Source organism: Protopterus annectens, chromosome 5.part0, assembly GCF_019279795.1.
Source record: "Protopterus annectens isolate FY-2018-M chromosome 5.part0, PAN1.0, whole genome shotgun sequence".
NCBI classification, from domain to species: Eukaryota; Metazoa; Chordata; order Ceratodontiformes; family Protopteridae; genus Protopterus; species Protopterus annectens.
Window position 1 is genome coordinate 552637877 of NC_056735.1, and position 15131 is coordinate 552653007.

Genomic DNA, 15131 nt, shown 5'->3' on the forward strand with positions numbered 1-15131 from the left:
GATGGGCCACTGAGTTCCCATATGAAAGAGAAACAGATGACACAGGATGAAACTGAAGAGAAAATGGCACATGAAGATGCTCTGGAACTTTCTATCAAATGCCAGCAGAAAATGGGATCAAAGAACGTGCCCTCAGTTTAGAAGAAAATGATCTATGAGAAGAGTTTCTTTACGTAATAGAGATGGACAGACATATTAGGATCAATGAAAGAAATAGACTACTGAAGGTCAATAATCCCAAAAAGTTAGAAGTTTCATAAAACAAATGAACACAGCAATTAGAACTGTCCATAGAAATTCATGCACTATAACAGAAGTAAATAGGATATATTACTGTGCAGCTAAATTAAAAACAGATAATGTCTTACCACAAGAACACAGGGCAGTAAGGGAAGTGAAGGGGAGAAATCAAATGCCATCATGGAAGTATCGAACAGACAAAACTATAAAGTAATTAAGACAACACATGTCACTGTTAGAAGAGTATAGAAGAGGGAACAGATCAACAAAAATACTCAGAAAGATAGATGTGATAAAAGCAATAAACAGTATTATAACAGATCAGGACCGATCATGCATTATCTCAAATTATAAGTTAAAAATATCAGCATAGGCAGAAAAACCTAGAAGATATGTAGATAAATAAAAAGAAAAGTACAAAATAAGCAATTTATTGATGACCAAAAAACGTTTTCTAGAGAATTGGGAAACAAGGCAAAAAGAATTCTAACACCACTAAAAAAAAGAACAAATAGATACATTTTGTATAAATATCTATGAAGATCCTGTACAACGTAACATGGATACTAAATGGATAGAAGTAAAAGAAAGAATAAAAAGTTCAAATGTACAGCATATGAATTGGGATGAAGAAATGGCCAGAGAGATTGAAACAAAGTTAAGAAAAGCTCCTAATTGGAAAACCCCAGGCCCAGATGCAGTACCTAACTTTTGGCTAAAAGTATTAACATCTTTGCATGAAGATTTAGCCAAGATTAAGAACTATTTATATGCGCACCCTGAACAGACACCAGTTTGATTAGCAATAGGAAAAACAATGCTCCTATTTAAGAGCAAACCTGCAGGCTATCCTAAAAACTATAGATCAATAACTTCCCCTCCTACGATGTATAAACTATACACTGGAATTGATGATGACAGAGTTTATAGCCATTTAAAAGAAAACTCAATCATGGTGATAGAACAAAAGGGTTAATAAAAGAAAGTCATATGGAACAAAGGATCATTTGTTGTTAAATAAAGTCATAATCGATAAATATAAAAAGGGGAATAATCTAAGTATGGCATGGATAGACTACAAAAAAAAAAGCACTTGAGAATATCCTACATTCATGAATAAAAGAGTGCATAAAAATGTGTAAGACAAACCCTACACTGATCAATTACATTACAGTGACCATGAAAGGGTGGCAAACTACTATGCAGTTAAGCCATGATAAAAGCCAAATTATTATTCCAGAGATAAAAAAAATCACAGGGGGATATTCCAGGGCGACTCTCCTTCACTGCTCTTCTTTTGTCTTGCCCTTAACCCATTAAGCTGTCTGTTTAACAGATTAGGTCATGGCTACAATTTGGGTCCCAGAAAACAATAAAGTGTAAAGACTTCTCATCTTCTTTTTGTAGATAATTTAAAATTGCATAGTTCATTGGATGAGGAACTGAAAACACAACTGCAAGAGGTCAAAACTTTTTCAGATGCTATTAGAATGTCATTTGGTCTTGATAAATGTGCAAAAGAAACCTTTAAATCTGGAAAGCTGCAACATCAAGAAAACATCAGTTTGGGACAAGAATGTAATATAAAATAACTGTAGCAAGAGGGAGTGCATAAATATTTGGAAGTGGATGAAGGATCAACAATAAAACATGAAGAAATGTGAATAAAACTTAGTAAGGAATATGACTGAACACATTGTTGACATCTAGGAACAATGTCCATGGTATAAACCAATGTATTCTGCCTGTCCTAACTTACAGTTTTGGAGTGATTGACTGGCCCCAAAAGGTGTTGGATAGTTTGGACAGGTAAACAAGAGGGATGCTGCATGCTCATCAAATGATTTATAAAAATCAGTGCATACCAAGATTATATATTCCCTGTTGTGAAGGAGGTATGGGCCTCCTCAAAATTCATTACATACATAGATCTGCAATTGTGGGACTGTATACATATCTGCTGACCTCACAAGATCCAAACATAGTGAAAGTTTTGAAACATGAGAAGAATAAGTCTAAGATGACTTCTCTGCTTAATCTAGGAGAAGCATATTGACATCAAGTGGGAATGGAAATCAAACCAGAAGTAGATAAAAATCAACAGCAACTGGATGTGCCAATCACACAGTAACTGAATGTACCAAAAAAACAAAAGAAAGAATATAAGGTGAAGGATCATATGAGAAGGCAATAAATGTGGAAAATGCATAAATATAGTTGCAAGTATAAAAAACTCTTGGAACCTTCTCCAAAAGAGATGGCCTGCAATAGTGGAAAACTCTTGGAACCACCTCGTGTTGATCAGGATCGAACTCAGGAATGGTTAAGAGATGAATTTAAACCAAAAAACAAAAAGTTAATATCAGCGGCCCAAGATAGTGGACTATCTATAAAGTCCATTGAACACAAGGGAGAAATAGACAAATGTAGGTTTTGTAAAACAGAATTGGAAACAGTCGCACATCTTGTTGATGGAGAAATAAACATTTGAGAGCAGTAATCTCAACGTAAACTCAGATAGTAAACTCTCCCAGAAGTAAGCAGCTTGAAAATTTCAGCAATGAACTGTAGAGGAAGTGCATAATATGAGCATCTTGGCATTCATAGGTGGACAATAAGCATCAGGATAGATTGTTGGTAAATATGTATTATTTCATTGCTTACTAGAAAAAAATGTTCAAAACAATAAATTTAAAACACGGTCTAACAAGTGTGCTGTATTATACAAAGAATGTAATTAAATGCAATCAGGAAGGTGAATCAAAGAACGAGTCTATATTATATACACAAAGTTTTGAAACTGACTCATATAATCGAATTCTATATGAACGAAGTTTCAAAACTTGAATATACTATAAAAGTGAAAATAAAACCTACCTGAACACTCTGAGCAGGGGCAAGCCCTGTGCTCCCCACATCCGCTCCTTAAATATACCAACTCGAGATTGCACTATAGTGAAGTGAGATCACTGTGGGGAATATTTCCTTTATTTCATTGTAGCATGCGATCTCGAGTTGCTATATTTAAGTAGCGGGTGTGTGGGGTGCAGGGGCTTTGACCCTGCTCAGAGCATTCAAGCAGTTTTTTTTTACTTTTTATTATATATTTGAAGTTTTAAAACTTCACTAATATAGGGTAAATTATATGAGCGTCGAAGTTTTAAAACTTTGAGTATATAATGTTGACCCGCAAAGAACACATGTATGTTTGCATGGTCCTAAATATGTTTGAAAGGGGCCTGTGATTTGAAAACAGTCCAAAGGTAAACTTAATCGGCCACTGGCCAGATGCATTTTCTTTGAATGTGGGTTTCAATGCTGTTTCGATGAATGTGAATTTCAAGGGTAGAGAAGTTTTACTGCCAAGTATGTTTTCACTGTGAGCCTGTACTGCTTAGTTTAGCAGATGTCTATCATTGTGCACATTACAGTGTTTATGGTAAATGGGAAGAAATAGCCAAGCAATGGGACACAGAAATGGCTGCAGCAGAGGAGGGCTGTATAAAGGTAGGCCCATTTGACCATGATTTTGTAAGGAGGTAGGGGCAGCAAACTCAAAGACAGACCCAGGTGGTACAAACTCCAGCTACATCACTGGGTAGGGGTATGTGGGTGTAAGAAGTAGGTAGATAGGGGTGTATATGTGTGTATGTAAAAGTAGGAAGGCAATGATAGGGGTGTGTGTGGTGTGTGTGTGTGTGTCTGTGTGTGTGTGTGTGGGGGGGTGTATAAGAGGGAGGTAGCATACCCCTCAGCTGTCCAGGTTTTTGCAGAATGTCCATATTTTTGCCCCATTTTCTTCCTAAAAAGGATTGAAGATGCTAAATAATAATAGACATTTGAGTTTACGATGTAATCCCATTTAGAAAAATGCACACTAACACAACTCCTGTTATTCTAGCAATTTTCTAAGTTCATGAGAGCAATATTTATAATCTGTCCCTATTTATTTATTTATTTTATGCTTTGTCCAGATTTCTTGCACTAAGTGGTTGAGGTGAGTGCGTGTGAGAGAGTTAGCAGGCGGAATTTATTTTCAAGTGCATTTTCAAGGAATTGTGAGCTTCAAGGGATGAGAAGTTTGCTGCTGCTCATGCTAAGTCTGCTTAAAATGTGAAACTGTTTTGTTTAGCAATGGTATCACTATTGTGGCATAGAACTGTAACACACTGTTAATAGCACAGCAGGTAGCATGCTTGCATCTTGATGTAGTGAGCTATAGGTTCTACTCCCACAGCATGTGGATTTCTATTTTAAGGGGTGGGTGCTGCAGTCCTGAGGATGTCCACCTTTTGATGAGATGCCTAATAATTATGAACCTGTTTTTCAGCTTGCCACCCATTCTCTATTGCAATATACCAGCTCACCATTTTTTTTAAAGTAACATAGGCAATTTATTCTTTGAGGGCAACAGGCACTGAATTTGTAGATGAAACACTGAAATAAAGTTGTTTTCTAGCAACAACCTCTTCATTAGTTTCAGATATCCGATGACTTTTACTTCTGCTGAGATTGTGTATATTGACTGATACTGGTGGATTGTAATGAGATATGTTTAAGTGGTCTTTTATGGTTGAAATGTTCTGAACTGGGCAGTTTGTCATTATTGGTTTGTATATATTGGTTTTTTTGTTTTCCTTTCTTCATAGGACATGGAACTTTGGGCAACAGGGCACATTTTAAGAAGAGTCTTTCACATGCTGCCAGGTTGACTGCAACATGATGACTTCCTGATAATCGCTGATTAAGGAGATGAATCATTCTCAGGTTTGATTGTTAGAGCTGGACAACAGCTGGAACAGATTAATTTATCAGTAAGGGAATTTAGCAGGAGATTGGCCTTTACAGGGATAAGAATCTATTTACTTTGATAATTAAGGAGCAGTGGTATTAATATTCATTGCCATTAAGATAATGTTAAATATCTTACTTTCTGCATTTCGGAGTGGGATAATGTTATAGCAGAAGATAAGGACTGTTACAGGTATTGCATATTCAAGTGTAAGAATGAGTGTATTAATTCCACTTTCTCTTCTAGTCTCTTTAAGTAATAAGTTAACACATTTATATGGATATTTTAATAGTAAAATCACTTGTGTTCACTGGCTTGTCAGTATATAGGAAAAGGGAAGTTTTTGATCAAGTCATGTATGTAGATACTGTTGCTTCTCTATCTGTGGTAAAGGATTGCCTAATGGGTCAGGGATTATATTGTTGGAAGTATTTCCAAGTCTTTTCAGGCTATAGCTGTGGTCTTACTACAATTAATGATTAATGTGTCAAGAAGCAGTTCATCCTGGAGGACAATAAACTTCTTTTTAAAATACATCTGTTAAGTTTTCAGGTAGTTTGCTGGCTTTAATTGTTATGTCATTTGTTGTAAGAAATAAAGAAAATATATCTGCTAAGTTTTTAGGTAGTCTACTGGCTTTAAGTATGACGTCAATTGTGTAAAAAAAAGAGAAAAATGTAATAGACCCTTACAGAGCCTTGTGGATCAATGGAAGAGAAAGAGCTATTATCAAATGTGTGGTAATTGAAAAACTTTGAAATGTTCCATTCAACAGGGACCTAGAATTATTGAATCCATCATCAAAACTGTATGAGGACAAAATTTGGTGAAATAAACTCTGATTTACTGTTTCAATGCCAGCTTCTAAATGTATAAACAGTCAGCAAATAATAGGCCTTTCTACATGTTAGAATATACTAAGTCTGTGAAATCTCAATCTGATCATGAAGGAGTAAATTGTAGATAATATAGGGTGCATGCACAGTGCAAGTAATACATACTCAGATACTCAGAATTATAGGAACTCAGATGTGCTTCTGGAGCATCAGCATGATAGTTGAGAAGGAAATGGCCCAGCAAGGGATTCAGACAATTGTCTTAAAAAGTATGTAAATCTTTATGTTGGGTAGGTTCAGTATTAGCTGAATGAATAAGATAGGAGCTCTCCATGAAACCGAACTCACATAGTAATCAAACAAGGGCATTGTTTTTGCCTTCAGACTTACAATAGTTATTAATAGGACGTGCTGGAGGGATAGATTCATCACCCAAAGACTCCCTATGCTGTGGAACAAAATCCCGGTTTATGTGAGGCAGAGCACCTCGCTGGCCTTGTTCAAGAGGAATCTTGACCAATGGATGGGAGACCGCAGATACACCCCAGGGGTTACCTCAGTGTCACTGCTCGTCAGAGGCACAGTAAAATAATGGGCATAGTTTCTCCAAACTAAAGGGGTGGCGTAAGCCACAAAACTATGGGCTAGGCTTATAAATGCCCTCTGGCAGATAGCCTAGTATGAACCTATGAACCTATGAACCTATGGAAAATTAATTCAAGACAATGCCATTAGAAGAGGTCACAGTGGCAGAAGCTGAACAAACTCAAAACTATCTGGAGAAATAAACATTCGAGAGCAGTAATCTCAACGTAAACTCAGATAGTAAATTCTCCCAGAAGTAAGCAGCTTGAAAATTTCAGCAATGAACTGTAGAGGAAGTGCATAATATGAGCACCTTGGCATTCATAGGTGGACAATAAACAACAGGATACCTACAATTTATTATAGCCTTGAGAACCTGTTCAGAGAAGCTGGCATATCCAGCATCAGGATATACATGGACTAAAAACATCTGGCCACACCCCGAATACTTCTTATCCCATGAGACTGAATAAAGAAGTATCCCAGGGACACATCAATATCTAAATGAAGTCATAATTACAGTTTAACCATGCCAAATGATATATATTACGTATCAAGTTGGAAGAAATACTACACAATTTAAGTTCTAAGCAATGGTACCACAAGAAACAAGTTTTAAGCAGTTGTTTTCTTGTTATAGCTAGATTTCATGTTCATGGTATACCAACATTATTCTGCAATGAGGTAATGAAACAAAAAGCATCTCTAATGGAATCATTAAAGGGCAGGTTCATTGCTGGGTGGCAATATGATTTTCTAAATTAGACCCTGCAGTAAGGAAATATAGCTTAGGCTAAGATAATAGCAACATTCTGCTATATGCCACTCAAGAATTCCTGGTTATCTTCAAGAGTTGCAGATATTCAAAGGGCTCTAGATGAATGCAAAATTTTGACAGATTTAGACCACCCCTGTGCCATAAAAGAATGAATCTCTGACTACAACCATGATAAAGCATGTTTAATTAATGACATGGTTTCTGGAGTGGACAGGTGGGGGAGGATGCGAGTGTCACGCTCTCTTTGGTTCATCAAATCATGGGGGGAGGCAGCTCTGGTTTGCTGCATGAGAGATACCTAGACGAAGCACTGGGTATAGCACCAGTGGAAAAGAGACTTGACATGCATATGCAGCCCAAGCAGTGGAGTGCACTGAACTTGTGAAGATGAGTGTGGAAGCATGCATGATTCACAGAACTGGGACCAACAGCAGGCCTCAGAAGAGCCAGCTCCACTGATGTACAGAGACAAATCCCTAACCCAGATGGCCTGTGTTTGATTAGCAGCTTGTGTGATAACTAGAGCTGCTGGAGAGAAGAAACAGGTGCTGTGAAATTTCTACCTCACTTTTCTTTGGTAGGAAGGTATAGAGCAGATGACTGGGCACATAGTCCAATGGCAGAGTTTGTGCTGAAGACTGAAGATCACATGAGCATGTGGGCTCCTGGTGATGTGGCAGCTTTGAGGAGTTACATCTTTTGTGGATGTGAGTGATGCACCTTTGTTGACCCACAGCACACACCAACTCCTGAAGTAAGTTACTAGGTATACAATATGGGTTAAGTCTATTAGTAAAAAAGCTATGATGGTTATCTTAAAACTGTCCTTTCCTGGTCAGCTCTCACATTTCTTGAAGGGAAAATGAATGGGTTAATTGGTCTAGAGGGGATTGATAGTCAGAAGGCAGAAAGGGAATAAAAGTGGCAAAATATATGGAGATAAAGGGAGCTGTCTCAGGAAGTAAGAGCTCAAGCGATGGGAAGAATGCCTGCCCAACATGCAGACTGTACCTCTCTGTGTCACCTGATGGAGCAATTCCAAGGGAAGAAACAGGTGCCCTGGCAGATGATGGGCCTAGATTCTGTCTTCATGTGTGAGCTCTATTAGTAGGGAACAAATGAGTCATATGCTTTTTTCCATATGGACCTTGATGCATCAACTGCAGGGATCAATGGATTGTAGAAATATACCCTTGAGCTGTTTCATGCACCTCCCTGGAATGTGTGTGTGTGTGTGTGTGTGTGTGTGTGTGTGTGTGTGTGTGTGTGTGTGTGTGTGTGTGTGTGTGTGAGTGTGTGTGTGTTTGTGTGAAATGCTCCAGTTAGGTATACCTGGTGGTTAGTGTTACTCAGACTCAAACCCTGTACCTTAGGTACAAGGAGTAAGAGCCTGAATTCTCTACCCATACCACTACTTGTTTGTGATTCAAGGAGTTGAGTCCATAGCTCTCAGCTGTCCAGATTTTACACATAATGTCCGGAATGTTTGGCTCATACTTTTGGTCTGCTCGTTTTAGAATTTGTGGTCTTCTGGCAAATCAGTGAGAACTGAATTCACTAAATAATGATAGCCATTTAGGTTTCAGTCTCTTTCAGGAAATGCATGGTAACACAAAAAATTTTACTCTAGCAACTTTCTAATATTATGCAAGCAATGTTTAAAGTGTGCCCTTGGTTTTGGGCCATTGCCCCCCCAGTAAAGTTTGGCTTTTTCCAGATTTCTTGTGCTGCAAAGTTGAGAGATATAGTTGATTCTCAAGTATTTTTTACAAGGAGCTAAGAGCTTCAGGGGAACAGAAGTGTAGTGCTGCTTAAGTTATAGCACAACTAGTTGCATTTGTATGTTCCTTTGATGCAGATTACCGTAGGTTCTCCACTCACAGCATACAACTAGATTGTGGATACTGTACTGTGCGATACTTTAAAGGGAGTGGATGCTACAGTCCTGAGAATGTTCTCCTTTGGAGGAGATACCTAGCAACTATGAACTTTTCAGTTTACCATCCATTCTATATTGCAATATTACTATCTTATATTTTAGAATAACATAGGCAATTTATTCTTCAAGGGCAACATTCACTTTTATTTATAGATGAAACAATGAAATATAAAATTATTTGCCAGGAGGAACCTCTTCATTAGTTACAGATTTCTTTAATGTGGAATTATTTAGATGACTTTTACTTCTGCAGAGATTGTGCATATTACTGATATTGGTGGATTGTGATAACAGCAGTTTGAGTAGACTTTTATGATGGAAATGTTCTGATTTTGGGCAGTTTTGTCATTGTTGGTAAATATGTATTATTTCATTGCTTACTAGAAAAAAATGTTCAAAACAATAAATTTAAAACACGGTCTAACAAGTGTGCTGTATTATACAAAGAATGTAATTAAATGCAATCAGGAAGGTGAATCAAAGAACGAGTCTATATTATATACACAAAGTTTTGAAACTTCGACGCTCATATAATCGACCCTATATGAACGAAGTTTCAAAACTTTGAATATATTATAAAAAGTGAAAATAAAAACCTACCTGAACACTCTGAGCAGGGGGGCAAGCCCCTGTGCTCCCCCCACACATCCCCGCTCCTTAAATATACCAACTCCGAGATTGCACTATAGTGAAGTGAGATCACTGTGGGGAATATTTCCCTTTATTTCATTGTAGTACGATCTCAGAGTTACTATATTTAAGTAGAGGGGTGTGTGGGGGTGCAGGGGGGCTTGACCCCTGCTCAGAGCATTCAAGCAGTTTTTTTTACTTTTTATTATATATTTGAAGTTTTAAAACTTCGCTCATATAGGGTAGATTATATGAGCATCGAAGTTTTAAAACTTTGAGTATATAATATTGACCCTCAAAGAACACATGTATGTTAGCATGGTCCTAAATATGTTTGCAAGGGGCCTTTGATTTGAAAACAGTCCAAAGGTAAACTTAATCGGCCACTGGCCAGATGCATTTTCTTTGAATGTGGGTTTCAATGCTGTTTCGATGAATGTGAGTTTCAAGGGTAGAGAAGTTTTAATGCCAAGCCTGTACTGCTTAGTTTAGCAGATGTCTATCATTGTGCACATTACAGTGTTTATGGTAAATGGGAAGAAATAGCCAAGTAATGGGACACAGAAATGGCTGCAGCGGAGGAGGACTGTATAAAGGTAGCACCATTTGACCATGATTTTGTAAGGAGGTAGGGGCAGCAAACTCAAAGACAGACCCAGGCGGTACAAACTCCAGCTACATCACTGGGTAGGGGTGTGTGGGTGTAAGAAGTAGGTAGATAGGGGTGTGTATGCGTGTATGTAAAAGTAGGTAGGCAATGATAGGGGTGTGTGTGGTGTGTGTGTGTGTGTGTGTGTGTGTGTGTGTGTGTGTGTGTGTGTGTGTGTGTCTGTGTGTGTGTGTTTGTGTGTGTGTGTGTGTGTGTGTGTGTGTGTGTGTGTGTGTGTGTATGTGTATGAAGTAGGTAGGTGTGTGTGTGTGTGTGTATGTGTGTAAGAAGTAGGTAGGTATGTGTGCGTGCGTGTGCGTGTGTGCGTATGTGCGTGTGTGTGTGTGTGTGTGTGTATTTGTGTCTAAGTAAGGGGGGGCAGGAGTGTGTGTAAGGGAGGGGTCATGATTCACAATTATCCCGATTTTTGCCTCATATTTTCAGTTTGCTTCTCATAAAATTGTGAAGTTTTTTTCTGGCAAATCATTGAGGAATAATGTCAGAAAATAATGGCAGACATTTGAGTTGCCATTGAGTTGCTATATGAGTTGTAGACTTCATATCCTCAGAAATGCGTACTAATGCAAACCTTGTTGTTCTATCCACTTTCTAAGGAGGTAGGGGGTGTATGTGTGTGCCATACCTTTCAACTCTATCGATTTTCACAGAATGTCCATATTTTTGCCTTATATTTTTGGTCTATTCCTCATAAAAAATCTATTTTTTTTTTTTGACAAATCACTGGAATGAGCTAAGGATTAAAGTTGTAATGATATGTATTTAAGTTTTAGACTTCATATTTTTTAGAAAATGCATTCTAACACAAATCCTGTTATTCTAGCAACTTTCTAAATGTGTCCCTAATTTTGGGCCTTTGTCGCCTACATTATAACAGGCTTTGTCCAGATTTTTTGTGCAAAGAGATTGAGAGGTATGTTGTGTGTGTGTGTGTGTGTGTGTGTGTGTGTGTGTGTGTGTGTGTGTGTGTGTGTGTGTGTGTGTGCGCATGTGTGGGTGTGTGTGTGTATAAGAGGGAGGTAGCATACCCCTCAGCTGTCCAGGTTTTTGTAGAATGTCCATATTTTTTCCCCCATTTTCTTCCTAAAAATGATTGAAGATGCTAAATAATAATAGACATTTGAGTTTCCGATGTCATACCCTTTAGAAAAATGCATATTAACACAACTCCTGTTATTCTAGCAATTTTCTAAGTTCATGAGAGCAATATTTATAATCTGTCCCTATTTATTTATTTATTTTAGGCTTTGTCCAGATTTCTTGCACTAAGTGGTTGAGGTGAGTGCATTTGAGAGAGTGAAATGACCTAGTTAGAGTTAACAGGCGGAATTTATTTTCAAGTGCATTTTCAAGGAATTGTGAGCTTCAAGGCATGAGAAGTTTACTGCTGCTCATGCTAAGTCTGCTTAAAATGTGAAACTGTTTTGTTTAGCAATGGTATCACTATTGTGGCATAGAACTGTAACACACTGTTAATAGCACAACAGGTAGCATGCTTGCATCTTGATGTAGTGAGCTATAGGTTCTACTCCCACAGCATGTGGATTTCTATTTTAAGGGGTGGGGTGCTGCAGTCCTGAGGATGTCCACCTTTTGATGAGATGCCTAGTAATTATGAACCTGTTTTTCAGCTTGCCACCCATTCTCTATTGCAATATACCAGCTTACCATTTTTTTAAAGTAACATAGGCAATTTATTCTTTGAGGGCAGCAGGCACTGAATTTGTAGATGAAACACTGAAATATAAAGTTGTTTTCTAGCAACAACCTCTTCATTAGTTTCAAATATCTTTAATGTGGAATTATTCAGATGACTTTTTCTTCTGCTGAGATTGTGTATATTGACTGGTACTGGTGGATTGTAATGAGATATGTTTAAGTGGCCTTTTATGGTTGAAATGTTTTGAACTGGGCAGTTTGTCATTATTGGTTTGTATATATTGGTTCATATACTCATATTGGTTCATACCCATTAACCCATTAAACCATTAACTCACCCATAGACCAAAGTGAAAAACTTTCCCTTAAAATGTCAATGCACCTCATATGAACTTGTCTATATTCTCTTCTTTTTTAGTTTTCCTTTCTTGTCTAATCTTCAGTACACCTTCAAGATTATCGCTACTAAACATACTGTATGAACAACCATCATATATTACTACCTGCTATACTTTTAATTGTTATGTCTAAATCTCTATGCTTATGTAAATATCTTATGCAATCATATGCTATTATCTGCTATATTTTTATAAGTGAATGTGTAAACCACAATGCTCATGTAAATGTTTTGTGTATAGTACTAGCAATTGTTCTGGAGCTTTTCTCCCTGGGCCTTCACTGAAAATGGTAGCTCTGTCCAGTCGGATCCCCTCGGTAAACAAATGTAAAATAAAATAAATTAATACACTGTTGGAGACTCCTAGTGTACTGGCTGCAGTGTGATTCTCAAACAATCTGGAAATATATCACTGATGGATACATATATTTCTTGGCATTTTAACCTTTCAGAGTTCTGCATTGTCTTAATTTTGCCTGACTGAATTATTTTATATATTTTCTGGCATTGTTTTCTGTTTCTCATCTGTCCTGAAATTGTTTTCCCCCTCCCTCCACACAATTCTTGTGGTGGTGTTATAGTTGGTGGCTTTGCAATTGCCTACCCCTACTGTAAATTTCATCTGGGACACCCCTCCCAGTCTGCTGTTCACTCTACTTTATACAGAGAGAACATTTGAGAAGGCCAACCCACTTAGGTTCTTAACCTTGAATTTTTCTTCTGCTCCTTCTTCCTCTCTCCTTGCACTTTACTAAAAAATGCACTTTATTTTGCTTTTGCCTCTTCTTAAAAGTACTCAGTTGTATTTATTCTGCTTCATTTATTACTGCTTGGTAGTAGCCTGATTAAATTGTAACTGTTACTCTAAGTCTTTTGGTTTAAGCACTTGGGCTTCAGACCAGTTGTTTTACATTAAGAAGGTGTGTGGTCTGCACTGTTGTGGCAGGACAGGTAGCTTACATCCTTCTAAATTGGGAATTGCTGATTGAAGGCTCAGTGTCTGTTATTCTAAAAGTGTATTAGTTCTATTTAAAGCACTTGGGCTTCAGACCAGTTATTTTTCATTAAGAATGTTTGTAGTCTGCTCTCTTGTGGGAAGAGAGGCTAGATTCTGCCCTTCTGAGCAGCAAATTTTCGGTTAAAGGCTTATTGTGCCTGCTTATTTGAACTGTTTCTTTCTGAAATTAGTGCCCCTTGGTTGCTGTAGCATAGACTAGATTCAGGCATCCTGAATCTAGTTTTGTTTTTATAACTTGAGCACTATTGCAGGCCATCTCTTTTGGAGAAGGTTCCCCTGCACCCTAGTGGCAGGAGTGTGCAGTCAGAACTTGTCTGATTGAAGACTGCTGGAACAGGGCTCAGTTTTGAGCTTTTTTACTGGTTAATTTGGTAAATTGTTTAAATCAGTTTGTTCATTTTCTATTGTTATATAAAAAAAATGCATTTTATTCATCTGCTTTTACTGTATTTGTGTTTCTTCCTACTTTATTACTTTATTTTGCTTTTCATGCTTGTTCTTAAAAGTACTTAATTGCATTTATTTTGCTGCATTTATTACTGCTTGTTAGTAGCCTGATTAAATTGTAACTGTTATTCTAACCCTTTGGTTGAAGCACTTGGTCTTCAGACCAGTTGTTTTACATTAAGAAGGTTTGTGGTCTGCACTGTTTTGTCAGGACAGGTAGCTTACATCCTTTTAAGTTGGGAGTTGCTGATTGAAGGCTTAGCGTCTATTATTCTAAAACTGTATTAGTTTTGGTTTAAGCACTTGGGCTTTGGGCCAGTTATTTTACGTTAAGAAGGTGTGGTCTGCACTCTTGTAGGAAGAGAGGGTGGATTCTGCCCTTCTGAGCTGGGAGTTTCTGGTTAAAGGCTTATTGTGCTTGTTTATTCAAACTGTTTCTTTCTGAAATTGGTACGCCTTGTTTGCTGTAGCATAGACTAAATTCAAACCTGCTGAATCTAGCTTTGTTTGTATAACTTGAACACTAATCCAGACCATCTTTTTTGGAGAAGGTTCCCCTGCACCCTAGTGGCAGGAGTGTGCAGTTAGAACTTGTCTAATCGAAGACTGCTGGGATGGGGCTCAGTTTTTAGCTTTTTATTGGTTAATTGGTTAATTTGTTTAAACCAGTTTGCTCATTTGCTACTTTTATATTAAATATGTATATATCTACACTTTATGCATCACCGCTTAGCTAGGGTTATGCCATAAAGTCTGCTCTTCAAATATTCCCTTAGAACTAGCCAGATTTTTAGTTTTATCACTAAAATCTGTTTTTTTTTAGCTCAGCAATTGTTCAGAACTCATTGTAAGCACTAAATAAGCTACAAATTACTACAGCACTCAACCTTCCTCACTTGTCTAGAGGAAAACAGTTTTTAGTACTTAATAAATAAGCACCTATCCAGGCATGTCTAAGCGTCAGCTCCTGGTGTTTTCTCATGTTTACCTGATGAATCAGGGCATCTTGGGACAATGCAGCAATTGCCTCATGTACACAGACAACCCTCCCCTTCTACCACCCAACACTACAACCTGTGAGAGATGCACTTATATAGCCAAACTGAAAGCAAAGCTGTCTTCACCCAAGACTGAACTAGACAG